Raw genomic sequence first — 13,135 nt, 5'->3', positions numbered from 1 at the left:
CTTTCTGGTTGGCTCCATATCTCACTCCATCCTTATTACCCCTGTTCAAATCTAGAGCTTCTTGGGGGGTCTCAGTGTTCCTTTTTTTTTTTTTTCTTTTGCAGAACCAGGGATTGAACTCAGGCCCTTGAGCTTGCCAGGCAAGCACTTATTCAACTGAGCTATCTCCCCTTCTCTTTTTGGTTCTAGCCCTTCTCTGTGTGTTTTCTAGGGCTCCATCTCCTTGTCCCTGCTTCAGGGCCTCCACTCCTCCATCCTCTTTCCAGTTTCCAGAAATGTCCACACCTATCCCTTCCTGCCAGTCTTTTTTTTTTTTTTTTTTTGTATTTTAAGGAAGGGTCTACAGGGTGTTCAGGGTCTCACTACTAGATCAGACTCATAGTGATCTGCCTATTTATAGCCTTCCAAGAGCTGGGATTACAGGTGCATGCCACCATGCCCAGTCTTCCTGCCAGTCTTTTTGAGGGTAAAGATTTACTTGTTTAAGGAGCCTTTTGCTATCATTTTCATGGGGTCACAGAGGGAGAGGGAGATGGAGGACCTGTGTTCCCCATGTGCTGCCTCAAACTCAACCCCTCAGGTCTCTAGAGTCAGAAATCCCAGGGTTTACAAGCTACAGGACACTGGTGAGCTCCTTGAGTTCTCTAAGCTTAGTTTCCTCCTCTAGGATAGGGCACGAGAAGCCCCCCATTCCAAGGATTTGGCACAGATGGCATTAGACCAAGTTCATGAAGTGGTCAGTGTGAAACTTGATACCACGACACCTGATGATAGAACCTCTCCTTTGCTCAGACTCACTCAGGGCCCCACGAAGTGTTGAGCAAGTCACAGAATCCCTGAGTATAGAAGGGACAGGGAATGCAAAACTCCCAGTGAGGCCATCCTAGGAATCAAGCCCAGAGTTGGCCGTGTTCCTGGCAAGAAGCTGCCTCTCCTCCCTCGGCTTGCCTCAGTCCCAGGATGTGTTCCTGGCCTGGAATTTCAGAACCTCTTCCCTGGCCCCCGGTCAGATGGCCCATCAAGGGCCTGCCAAAGCTGTGTGCCAGTGCGCCTCTGCTGGCCCACTCCTTTGATGCTTGATTATCCCTGAGGGCGGAGTGATGAGCTGGAGGCTTTGGTAGAGTGAGGCCAAATCCCTGTGTGGCTCCAGGAACAAGGATAAATATAGCCAGAGTAATTGCTCATGCTCTTTTAAGGTTTAAAAGTCAGCTTTTGGGCAAGCTGTGAAGCTCCATGACCAGGACAGCAAGGGACACAGTGCCGTTTTTAGAGCTGTGGTTAACACTGCTGTGCACGGCTGGATCCCAGGCCTCCGCGGCACTGCTCCCACTGGACTCGTGGGGTCACCCTCCCTGGTTCACATACTGGGAGGACAAGGACAAGTCCAAGGTCCTCCTTCCCTATCCCACCAGCCCACCCCATCTGCTTCACCAATCATATCCAACAAACACTTCTCAATGAATGATCTGTGAGAGGATTATCTTTTTAAAATATCTTTTAGGAGCCTCTTTACCAAGATGGTGCCAAAGGCGAAGAAGGAAGCCCCTGCCCCTCCCAAAGCTGGAGCCAAAGCAAAAGCTTTGAAGGCCAGGAAGACCCTGCTGAAAGGTTTCCACAGCCACAAAAAGGGCTGTTCCCGTAGTGTAGTGATTATCACGTTTGCTTCCCACAACCACAAAAAGAAGATACTAACGTCACCCACCTTCCGCAGTCCCAAGACACTGTGGCTCCGGAGGCAGCTCAGATACCCTCGGAAGAGCGTCCCCAGGAGAAACGAGTTTGACCTCTATGCCATCATCAAGTTCCCCCTGACCACAGAGTCAGCCATGAGAAAGATCGAGGACAACAACACACTCATGTTTATTGTGGATGTTAAGGCCAATAAGCACCATATCGAACAAGCTGTGAAGAAGCTCTATGACATTGACATTGCCAAGATCAATACTCTAATCAGGCCTGACGGAGAGAAGAAGGCATATGTTTGACTGGCTCCCAATTATGATGCATTGCATGGTGCCAACAATATTGGGATCATCTAAACTGAGTCCAGCTGGATAATACTTTTTTCCCCAGTTAAAAAAAATACATTTTAGAATAAGATTTATGGACCAGTTGACAATAACATCTCAATGTCAGTTTCCTGGCTTTGACACATATTGTACAGTAACAGTCCAAGATATCGCCATGGAGGGAAGTCGGCTGAGGGTATGTGGGACTCTGTACTATTTTTACAACTTCCTGTGTGTCTGTAATTATTCCAAAATAAAAGACTGAAAAAGCCCCACCAGTAACCTTTAGTCAGGATCATCTAACACTCCTGACATTTGGAGGAGCCAGTGCTGGAAAATGAATCTAAGTGAACAAACCCCATTCACAGCAATGCTTCTATTTTTATTACTATTATTGAATATAAATACATGATTTATTCATATGGTCCATGACTTTTAATCTATAAATAAGGTATAGAGTGAATAATCTTTACTCCAACCACTTAGTTCTCTTCTCTCTGGGTGACTAGTGTTAATGGTATTCATTTTTATGCTAATTGTAGTGAGATTGTATTATTCAAAAATAAATACAAATATAAGCACACACATATAAGCACTTGTGAGTGTGTATGTATGGACACTTGTATATGTGTGTAAATACGTGTGCTCACTGTTATGTGTCAGGATGTTCCCCCAAAAGCCTCCTGAAGTCATGGGAGTGGGCTTGCCAGAGGCAACTGAAGCTAGAGTTTGTGACTGGTTCCTTGCCTTGGGATTAGCAGTGTGAGTGCTGCACCCGCCCCAGGGCGGGTAGCCTGCATGCAATATAAGGGAGGGAAGGAGGCTGGAGGCTGCATCCTCCCTTTTGGCTCTATTTGTTCTAGCTACTTTTGCTGTCTTCTGCCTCCATAAACTGTTGCCCTCTGCCATGTGCCAGCCTGCCTCCGAGCCAGCTGATTAGGACCCGAAACCTCCACCAACTGGCACCTAATAGACTTTTCCTTCCTTAATTTTGGGCATCAGGTGTTTTTGTCCCAGCGACAAGAGAAGTAACTGTGACACACATGCATTGGGGGGTACCATTTGCTAGGCGCTACTGTTTATCTTACATTGTGGTCATGCGTCTTGGTGGCTTTTTCATCAGTGCATCGAGAGCTTCCTTTGCTTTTGGTGTGGTTGTGCCCTGTCTTCTTTTATGACCCCCAATTAGTGGACAGTTATGTTGTTTCCAGTCCTCTTGCTTTTATAAACAATACTGCAGAATAATTACATGCATCAGTCATTTCCCAAGTGTGGGAGTGTGTTTGAAGAATAAATTCTTAGAAGTAGAATCGGGTCAAAGGGCAAGAGCCTTGCCATCTTGATAGCGCTAAATTGTCCTCTGCAGAGCTTATTCCACTTAGAAGCCCACCAGTAGTGTGTTTTATAAGATGCTTGTATAAATGCAATGCATTTAAAACGGTATTTGGTGACCCCTTTGTGAGTTGGATGGGCCTTTAACGAAGAAAAACACAACCACACAAGGTTTTGTGTACAATTTCAGTGAGCTTAGAGACCCACAAAAGGCATCCTTGAAACCTGCTATGAGACTTGCTGATGGTGCCGCTGTGCAGTAAAGAGGAAAGAGTTGGAGAGCAAACCACTAAATTCACATTTCAGTCTTAACCCTCAGGTCTGTGGAACACTGGGGAAGTGACTCTACTTCTTTGAGCTTTGACTTCCTCTTTGAATGAAAGATAGAATAATTTTACCTCACAAACACTTGTGAAATACACGCATCCCTTTATGTAAAGCGTTCAGCATAGTGTGAGGAATACGGTAGTTTGACGTATGGCTTGGTACACATACACTTGTGTGCACACATTCCCATGCACGTGAAGGCTGGATTTTAATTCAACCTCTGGCTCCAGGTGTCCCTGTAGTCACTGCTACTGGATTCACTAGATGACCTGTGGATCAGTGTTCCCCAAAGTGGGGCCCTTGGACCAACTGTGTGAGAATCACTTGAAGATTTTAATTCAAATGCGGATGCCTGAGTCTCTCTTCAGATCCATGGAATTAGAATTTCCAGAAGTGAACCCAAGGAGCTTCACACTTGGGAATTCTCAAACATGCTGAAGGTGGCAAAGAGCACTAACGAGTTTGGAAAGTTCTTTCTCCTCCCTAGATGTTATGGTTTGTGTCTAGTTGTTCCCACCCCCTCAAGCCTCATGCAGTCATGGGGTGGACTTTTAGAGTTTGTGATTAACCCATGACCGACTGGGATTATGTGTGTGAATGCAGCTGGGATTATGGGTGAGTACTGCACCCAGCCGGGGGCTGACACCCTGAATGAGAGAGACAGACTTGCTCTCTGTAGCCATTGTTGCTGCTGCTTCTCCCTTTTGCTCTTGCTCTTTGCTGCCACCATGAATGGCTTCTCTCTGCTATATGCTGCTCTGGTGCCGCTCTGTCTTGGAGCTAGCTCAGTGTGGACTGAAACCTCCAGTAACTGTGAGCTAAATAAACCTTTCCTACCCTAACTTTGAGTGTCTGGTATTTGTCCCAGCAATGAGAAAAGAGTAACTGAGACACTAAACTTCAAGTCTAGTGGCTCCTACCATGAGCATTTGCCAGTAGGAGGCTGGACCAGCAGATGGACAGGTGTGGACACCTGAAACAAAGGCAGCCACCCTTAGTTTCATCAACAAAAATTAGCATTATTAATGTGGGTAATTGATAACATGCCTCCACCTCCAGCAGCAGCAGTCTCTCTTAACACTTGGGAGGAGAGAGAACCCAGGAGTACATGCCAGCGGAAGGAGCCAGGAGGGAAGCCCGGTAGGACTTGAGTGGAGAAAGCCTGCCACAAGGATGGTGACTGACCTATGCCAAAGTCCCAGGAATAGGACTGTGCCTGCCTCAGCAGGCATCACCAGGAGGGCTTGCGACCACAGGTATTGGCGCTCCTGTCCCTACTGCTACTGCTCGCAACTGCTGAATGTTCCCTGGGGTGACAAGTGCTGGCCTAGGGTGAGGTCTCCTAGATTTAGCAAACACAATACAAGATGCTCAATTAAATTTGAACTCCACATGAACAACACACACTCTTTTAGAACAGCATACCCCATATAATATCTGGGACTTGCACTGGAATGATTATGTGGTGGTTTTATTTTTTTCTTAATTTGAAATTTAAGTGTAACTGGTTTGTTTTTGTTTTTTTGTAATTATCTAGCTATCTTACACGGGGCTTTTTGGGCTGTCTCTAATCCCAGAAGGCCTGGAGACACTATGGAGGTTTCCTAGCTTGGTGCCCTGCGGTCTTGGCCTTGAATGGGAACTGTACCCTGGGCAGGTGGAGAATGAACAGGTTGTGGACTTCCAGTAGAGAGACAGCCCTTGCCCATGGGGCAGGCCACAGGTAGGAAGACAACACATGGTGGTCCAGCGCTTAGGAAAGCTGGCCCCCAGATACCTGCCGTCTGTTATGGTTAGTGTCTAGGTGTCCCCCCAAAGCCTTGTGCAGTCATGGGGAGGCTTCTGGGGTTTGTGATTGATTACTGTGGGTGAGGATGCTGCACCTGCCCTGGGGCTGGTAATTTGCAGTCGAATGTGAGTAGGGGAAAAGGGCTAGCTAGCTGTGGCCACTCCTTTTGCTCTCTGCTCTTTGCCACCACCATGAAAGTTTGCTCTCTGCCATGTGCCGCTCTGCCTTGGAGCCAGCTGAGTATGGACTCAAACCTCTAGTAACTGTGAGTTAAACAAACCTTTCCTTCCTTCATTTTGAGTGTTGGGTATTTGTCCCAGCAATGAGAGAAGAGTACCTGAGACACCAACTCATTTCATTCCCCTACTAACCCAGGGAATCAGGTATTCTTTCTATTATCCCCAACCCCAAATACACACACACTTTACAGATGAGGAGACTGAGGTGTCCAAAATACTGGCACCACAGGGCTATTAAATGGGGGACCAGGGATTGACCCTTGGGGCTGGTGCCAGCTCTGGGATTAGCCGAATCTCCCAGGCTTTTCTCTCTGGAAACCCTAGGGTTGAAGGTGGGAGGAGCCCCAGCCCCCAAATCCTCAGCACAGGAACCTTTCCCAATCCCCCTGGCACTGGGCCAGGGTCTTATCCAGGCTCACATGCTTGCTGGGGACTCCTGGGTCACGGGTGCGTCTGCAGAGCCCCTGCATCCTTTCTCCAGCCCTGGGTGGGGGTGAGGGGTCCAGCTGCACGAGTCACCCATGGATGCTGTCATCTGCTGTGTGGGCAACATGGGAGGGGCCCAGGGTGAGTGGCTGTCTCACAGGCCCAGCCTGCCCTGAGGCCTGAGGCTGGCCAGGGGGTACCCTGCCTGTAGCCACAGAGCCAGGCTGCAGGGGTCTCCTGGAAGAACTCCGGCTGCAAGTCCCAGCCCCTCTTGGAGGAGGCGGGCAGCTGAGGCTCTTTGCAGCCAGAGGCTTCCCAGCTTGGAGCTCTGGAGCCAGATGTAACATTGACCTTAAATGGTAAAAGCTCCCCAGAGTGAAGAGAGGCTGGCCAGAGGAGGAAAGGGGGAATAACTCAGTTTTAGGTAAGTCATCGCTATATCCTAGAATAACCTGCCTCTTCAGCCGGGAGGGAAGCAGCGGGAACCATTCTCCTCCTTAAAGGTACAGGGTGCTGGGACGGGGGGACTTGGCTTGAACTTTCTAGGGGAGTTGGCTTTGTTGGGTGGTATTTCAGTGGAGTGTCTATTGTTGCTGACTTAAGTTTTAAGTAAAAAGTGAATCTAGCCGGTCCTAGTGCAGTTCTGCTGGGCTGGCTTTGCTGGCTCATGGAGGACATACACACCCTGGGCCAAGTGTGGATTCTCCCGGGAGGCTGCCCCGCTACCCCCCAGCTTTCACAGGGGCCCGCTGTGGCAGCAGAGGGGTTATGCAAGCTCCCCCGGCCAGGCTTCTCCCTTCTGTGCTTCCGGTGTGCCTGTGTCTCTCATTGGGTCCCTTGTGCCCCTGCCCTGTGCTGGGCCGGCCCTATCTCACCCTTGACCCTGCCCCTACCGCAGCCCCTGTCCCTCTTGTGCTGTGCTCATAGCCCATGTTTATCTGTCTCCATCTCTCCTTGTGGTCTCCAGTTCTCTTGCTTCCTGTACCCTTGCCTGGCCCCTCAAAGGGCTCCACGCTCTGTGTCTCTGCCTGGGCCCAGCCCGGTTTTCCTCCAGGGCCCGGCTTGAAGCTGTTCCTAGAGTGAACTGTGCTCAGCCCGGCTTTCTCAGAAGGGAAGGCCAGTGACAGCCAGAGGCCAGCTGCCTCGCTCCCTCCTGCACCGTGCGAGGTCATAAAAGCTGGAGAGGCTCTGCACTTGGTGTAAACAGCCGCGCAGCCAGGACCCCTGGCCAGCCCGCCAGCCCGCCAGCTGGCCGCCCAGGGTGGCAGCTGCCGCTCTCCTAGCACCTCAGGCAGCTGTGGGGGCAGGCTCAGGGGTGGCTGGCTGGGCCCGCTGCAGGGAAAGGCAGGAGCTGCCCAGGCTGTTATGCTGCAGTGTCGGGGTGGTGACACATCCATGAGGACAGTAGAGTTGCCCACCCTCACCCTAATACAGTTATGAAGGGGAAACTCGGGTGAGAGACTTACCTTGGGTCAGGGCACCGAGAAGAAGCAGAGCTGGGACTTGAACCCGGATCTGTATGCCTCTAACTCCAGGGCTCCTGCCCTTTAAAATAACTATGTGGGCCACAGGGGTCTTGCGATTAGTGACTGGATGGGCAAAACAGTTGGCTTCATCATGTTTGTTTGCTCTGTGATCCAGTGGGGTATGCGTGTGTGTGTGTGTGTGTGTGTGCGCACGCGCATGTGTGTGTGTGTTCCTGCACTTGTGTTGGGGGTGGCTGGATTCACTACTAATTGTCCCTCTATAGGTGACGGTACGTGAGGCTTCCCTACATGTCTTTTCAGGACTTTTGGCAAGGAGTCGCTACGCTACTTGCGACTACATCGTCAGGCAGCCCCGTCCATAGGTTTGTGGTGGGTGGGAGAGCAAGCACATCGTGTCCAACGCTGAGCACTGTTCTAAGCCTTTCCTGCACCGTAGCTCTCCGTTTCCACGGCCTACACAGCAGGGACTGTATGGTCACTGTTCCTCATCTGGTAACACCAAGTGTCATGCTGCCAGCCTTTGACCCTAGACAGCTGTCCCTGGAGACTGACCTGGGCCACCGTGCCCTGTTCACCTCTGCTCTGTCCTGTCTCTGAGCAGAGCACAAGAGAAACACTGATCCTCTTCCAGCGCTGCCTCTGGGCTGTCACACGTGGTGGCACAAGCCCCTTGGGGCAGTGCTAGGAGTGATGTATCGTTACCTCAGTTTGACAGGTAGGACAATGGATCTAATGGGGTTAAAGGACTTGTCCAAGCTCACCCGGCCACCAAGAGGCAGAGCAGGGGATTTAGGCAGCATCTTGAGTACGAATGTTGTTAGGGACATTGGACACCTTCCATGGAAACCAAATTCTCCACTGGCCTGGGAGGGTCATGGTTTTGGGGAGAAGCATTTGTGGGCCCATGAGAGAAATCTAGAGTGTATTCCTGGTGGGCTGAGATGCCCAGAATGGGTTCTCAGCTTCTCCGACAGCCCAGCCTTTTCCCTCTGCAGCCTGTGTAATGAAGGGGGACAGATGTGCCCCGCACTTCTAGCAAGAGTAGAAACTGAACCCAGAGCTTCCCACTGTGTGCCCATGGCCCAGAATGATGCCAGGAGCATGCCAAGTACTCAAGAACAGTTACCTTTGGGTGAATAAATGGCCATAATGTTTACTGCAAAGTGTGTCCTGGTTAAACAGGGACCTGGGTTTATTACACACATGTTGCTGATGGCCGGCTTTTCTAGTCTGACTTCAAAGGATGCGCGGGGCGGGGGGTGGTCTTCACATATCACTCAGCCCACCTGCCCCTGTTCATGGTGGTCCCACAGAGCCACTGGGCTGTCCACAGCTTCCTTACTTTGCCGTCACCAGAGCCAGGTGGATGGAGAGGAGGGAGCCTGCAGCCCTCAGCTTCTGCCCCTGCCCCTGTGCTGTGGGGAGCTCCTGAGTCAGAGGGAGGCCGAGAAGGGTGAGGCAGTGTGGAGTACGCAAAAGGAAAGAGGGGGAAGAAATCGATATTCATTAACGAACTCTTACCTTGCGCTCGGATCTGGGTCAGATTATTTAATTTAACCCTGTGTTAGAGAGGAGCGGCCTGTGGTTCTGAGAGGCACCCAGCTACTGGCTGCTGAAGATGGGCCCTTTCTGTGTCAGAGTCCACCTTGTCTCTCACTAGCTCAGGGGTGGCTCTTGAGCTTGCAGTCTAGACCACCGGAGAAGCTAGAATAGAGGGAAAGGGTTGGCATGCTTGGCCTGGACCTTGCAGGCCAGACTGGGAGTTGAGGTCACAGCCCAGGCCAGTCTCACCTGAGGACCTTGAGACCTTGCAAAGCCTTGCAGAGGTGACACCTGCCCAGGACAGTACACAACCCCACCCTGCCGCAGCTCTGCCCAGGGGGAACAGAAAGTAGGTAGCAGGCAGGCAGAGAGGAAACCCTTCTCAGCCAGAACAAAACAAAACATAACAAATTAAAACAAAGCAAAGCAAAGCAACAGTTTGCTAAGGCTGGGCTTAGCTCTGGTTGCTTTCTTCTATTACTTCTTAAAATGTATACTTTTTAAATTCATTTTTCTGGTCTATGTTCCTTGTTCAATTTTCTTAGGCAATATGAAAATAACTATGAATAAGAGATCTAGAAATAAGTATAAAGAGTTTAAAACCCTCCAGAATTCCATCACTCAGAGATAAGTACTATTCATGTTATGAGATGTTGCTTTTGTTGTATTTCTTTTTTTTTTGGTGGAACTGGAGATTGAACTCAGGCCCTTGCACTTGCCAGGGAAGCGCTTGTTCCACCGAGCCATCTCCCCGGTCCCTGTTGTATTTCTTTATACTTTAGAAAACTAAGCTCTTACAGGAAATGCAATTTTGTGGTCTTCTTTACTTTAACTGAGCATTCCATTACAATTTTTCCCCAATTATTAAAGATCATTTAGGACACTTCAGTGGCTGGATAAAATATAGTCATTGTAGTTGGTGACGGCCTGATCACCCTTCCTGTCGCTGGTGTTTACAGTGTGGGTTTTCTTCTTCCCTATCTCAGTGATACACACAGTGTGCCTGTTTCCTATACATTTGTGGCATTTGGGACTCAGCTCTCAGTGGTGGGCCTATGTGGTGTGGCCCACAGTGTGACCACGCTCTGCAGGACGACGCTATGTAAGAGCCAGACCCAGCCTTACACATGCGAGAACGTCACTTTCCTTTCAGTTCTTCTCGGTCCTTCGTGTTAAGGAGGGATCCCCCGAGGTGACCAGTTGTGTGTGTTTGTCTGTGGACAGGCCTGGGCAGATCGGGGAGCTGGTCACCCTCGTGTGAACCTTGTGCTTCAAACTCTTTCTGACACTCTTTCATGTCTCTTCTGGACAAAAGGACAGCAGGACTCAGGCAGGGAGCTGTTGGTATGCACTAGCAAACATTTAATAATTGTTTCCATTACATTTATTTTTACCATAGCTATTTGTGGTAGAGATTTTCTTACTTAAAATAGGGACATAAAGTTTCCCTTTAAATCAGTGTAGTGATGGTGGTAGCTAGTGAACCCTGGTAGTAGGTACCGTCATTATCTTCAACATACAGATAAGGAAACTGAGGCACAGAAGGAACCTGCCCAACTACACAAAGCCAGTAAATGGCAGGTCCAGGATTTCAATCTTGCCTTTGGGACTATGGTTGAGATTATGGTTATTATTATTTTATTAATTTTTTTTAGGGGGAAAGGGTTTTTTTTGGTCTTTTTTGTTGTTGTTGTTGAAACAGAATCTCACTGTGCAGCTCAGGCTGGCCTTGAACTCACTTTGTAGCCCAGGCTTGCTTTGAGCTTGCAAAGATTCTCCTGCCTCAGCCTCCCGAGTGCTGGGATTACAGGAATGTGCCACCACATCCTGCTAGGGGAAAAGGCTTAGTTAGCTCACAGTTTGAAGAGGTTTCAGTCCATAGTCAGCTGGCTGAGTGACACATGGCAGATGGACAATAGCTCTAGGTGGCAGAAGACAGCAAAAGCAACAACAGAGAGAGGAAGTGGGAGAGGTGAGTGGAATGGGGCTTATGGTGATTGAAGTGAAATTATATTAAGTAAATGTACAGATGAAATAAGGACATGAGTAGAAAAAGAAAAAGTGAGTAGTGTGCAAAGGACTCCAGGGGCATGATGGAGTCAGGGTGCCACGAACGTAGGGTGTAGGTGACACAGAGAAAAGCCTAGGGAGCAGCCGGGAGAGGCTGACCACACACTTCTCGCAGCCTGGCCTTGGGGGAGGGGTGTCATTCCCAGGGTGGCCTCCCTGGAGAGGGACACACAGAGGCCAGAGAGTTCTCATGCTGACCCAGCATCAAAGAGGCTGTTTCCAGAAAGCCTCTGATCACCAGAGGGAAAAAGCTTGAAGACTGCTTGACTTGCGCGCTCATGCCAGTGTGGTCCAAGGCTCACTGACCTGGCTAGGGCCGTGGGCTCGGCACTGACCAGCTTTTCCCTGGTCATCACAACGGGGCGACGGTACCTCATGTCGGAGTCAGCATGGTCCCCTGCCAGGTGGGAAGTGTGGACCCTGGACTGGCCGCTGGGCTCTGTCACTGACCAGCTGTGTGTTTCTGTAGCAGTCTCTCTCTTAGCCTCAGTTTTCTCTTCTGCAGTAACGACAATGCCCACTTTGTAGGGTTAAATCTCTTTGTCCAGTGCCTATTCCCGGCACTTGGGATGCAGCCACTATTGTTATTTCTGGCATCCATCTGTCCCCTTTTGGAGATTACACCAAGAAGACTGCTCTAGTGGGTTTGGGGCTCTGAGTATCCATAATCCAGCATTATGTTCTTGCCTCTCAATCCCGAATCCTAAGGAGAGTGGCAGGTTCATTCTCTAGACTATTAGACCTTGCTACCAGGAGCAGTCTTTATGGAGGCCCAAAAAGAAACACCTCTTCCCTTCCCTGAAGTTTAAAGGCCTGTTGACATTCCAAGGCAGAGTCCACCATGTGACTATAAAGCTGGCGTGGGAGACTGTGGATTACGTGGACAGGCAAGCAGCTTTTGTGGAAGTGCACTAGCTAGACTAAGCGCAGCCTTCTGCAGCGACCTGCAGTGGAGACAAGGCCCTCCTCCAACCTTGGAGCCTGAAGAGGCTGAATGGAAAGTGCGTTCCCTGTGTGCTGCCCATTCCCTTGGGAAAGGACCAAGGAAAGGATTTAGCCGCTGCCGCTGCGGCTGCTGAGGGCTTACCACTGTCAGGGCAGTTTCCTGGGTAGAGACAGGACTGACACACTCTTGGGTAGCTCAGTGAGGGCCCAGCCAAGCCCGGTTACAAAGCTGGTCTCTCAGGTGACATGTACCTCCTGGGTCTTGTGCCGCACCCTCGTAAGGGACAGCGAGGGCTGAGGCTGCAGGGGCCACCACATGGTTCCGTGAGGATGGGCACCCAGCTCCTGCCTTTCTCTCTGGAAGGAGACTAACCCTTTTTCCTCTGCAGATGCTGCTGGGGGCCTTGTTTGGTGTGGGCCTTCACTGGAGAAGAGAGGCATCTAACCAGAAGCATCTGGAAATGTTGCTTTTTTTCCACAGAAGTTCCATTTAGGCAACTCCAGACAGGAAGCAAATGATCTCTTAATTCCATCTGTCTCTGGGTTACTGCATATAGGTAGACAAATGAGGATGGCGCAGGAGAGTCACCACTGTTTGAGTGCAAGTTACCTGCCACGCATCTTCGATGTAATAGCTTGCCGAATCCATCTGCGACTTGGTCTCTAAGGGAGACGCTTATGCGTAAACTAACTCAGCAATGTTAGGTCCCTTAGTCAACACCATAATCTCATAAGTAAGGATGAGCAGTTAAGCCAAAAAATCATGAGATCCCCAACCCCAGGCCTTTGTATCTCCCTGTGGTTTCCATGCTGGGTCACAGGGCAAGGGGTTGCAGGGGCGTCCAACCCTTTGTTCCTGATCCTGCAAGAGCCTAGCTCAGGAGGGCTGGTGTTGCTGTTCAGAGCAGAGCCCCTGAGCCCTGGAGCAGGAGTCCGGGCTGCTGGCCAGGTAGGCCCACTCTACTTTGT

General features: G+C 50.1%; 1 protein-coding gene and 1 pseudogene across 2 annotated transcripts in view; both read left to right on the top strand.

Moving 5' to 3' along the window:
• Window positions 1-1,517: 1,517 nt before the first annotated feature.
• LOC111817684 lies at window positions 1,518-1,985 on the top strand (annotated as a pseudogene).
• A 4,325-nt stretch (window positions 1,986-6,310) lies between these two features.
• Mrvi1 (murine retrovirus integration site 1 homolog) overlaps window positions 6,311-13,135 on the top strand; it is a 122,394-nt gene continuing 115,569 nt past the window's right edge. Inside the window, exon 1 of one of the 2 annotated variants that reach the window (XM_023719355.1) lies at window positions 6,311-6,546. The gene's annotated coding sequence lies outside the window, so the exon portion shown is untranslated. The other variant, XM_023719354.1, reaches the window with a different exon arrangement.

Source organism: Octodon degus, unplaced genomic scaffold (assembly GCF_000260255.1).
Source record: "Octodon degus isolate 3935 unplaced genomic scaffold, OctDeg1.0 scaffold00067, whole genome shotgun sequence".
In the NCBI taxonomy this organism is placed as follows: Eukaryota; Metazoa; Chordata; class Mammalia; order Rodentia; family Octodontidae; genus Octodon; species Octodon degus.
The sequence above is the reverse complement of the archived record's forward strand: the minus strand, read 5'-3'. Positions and strand labels throughout refer to the sequence as shown.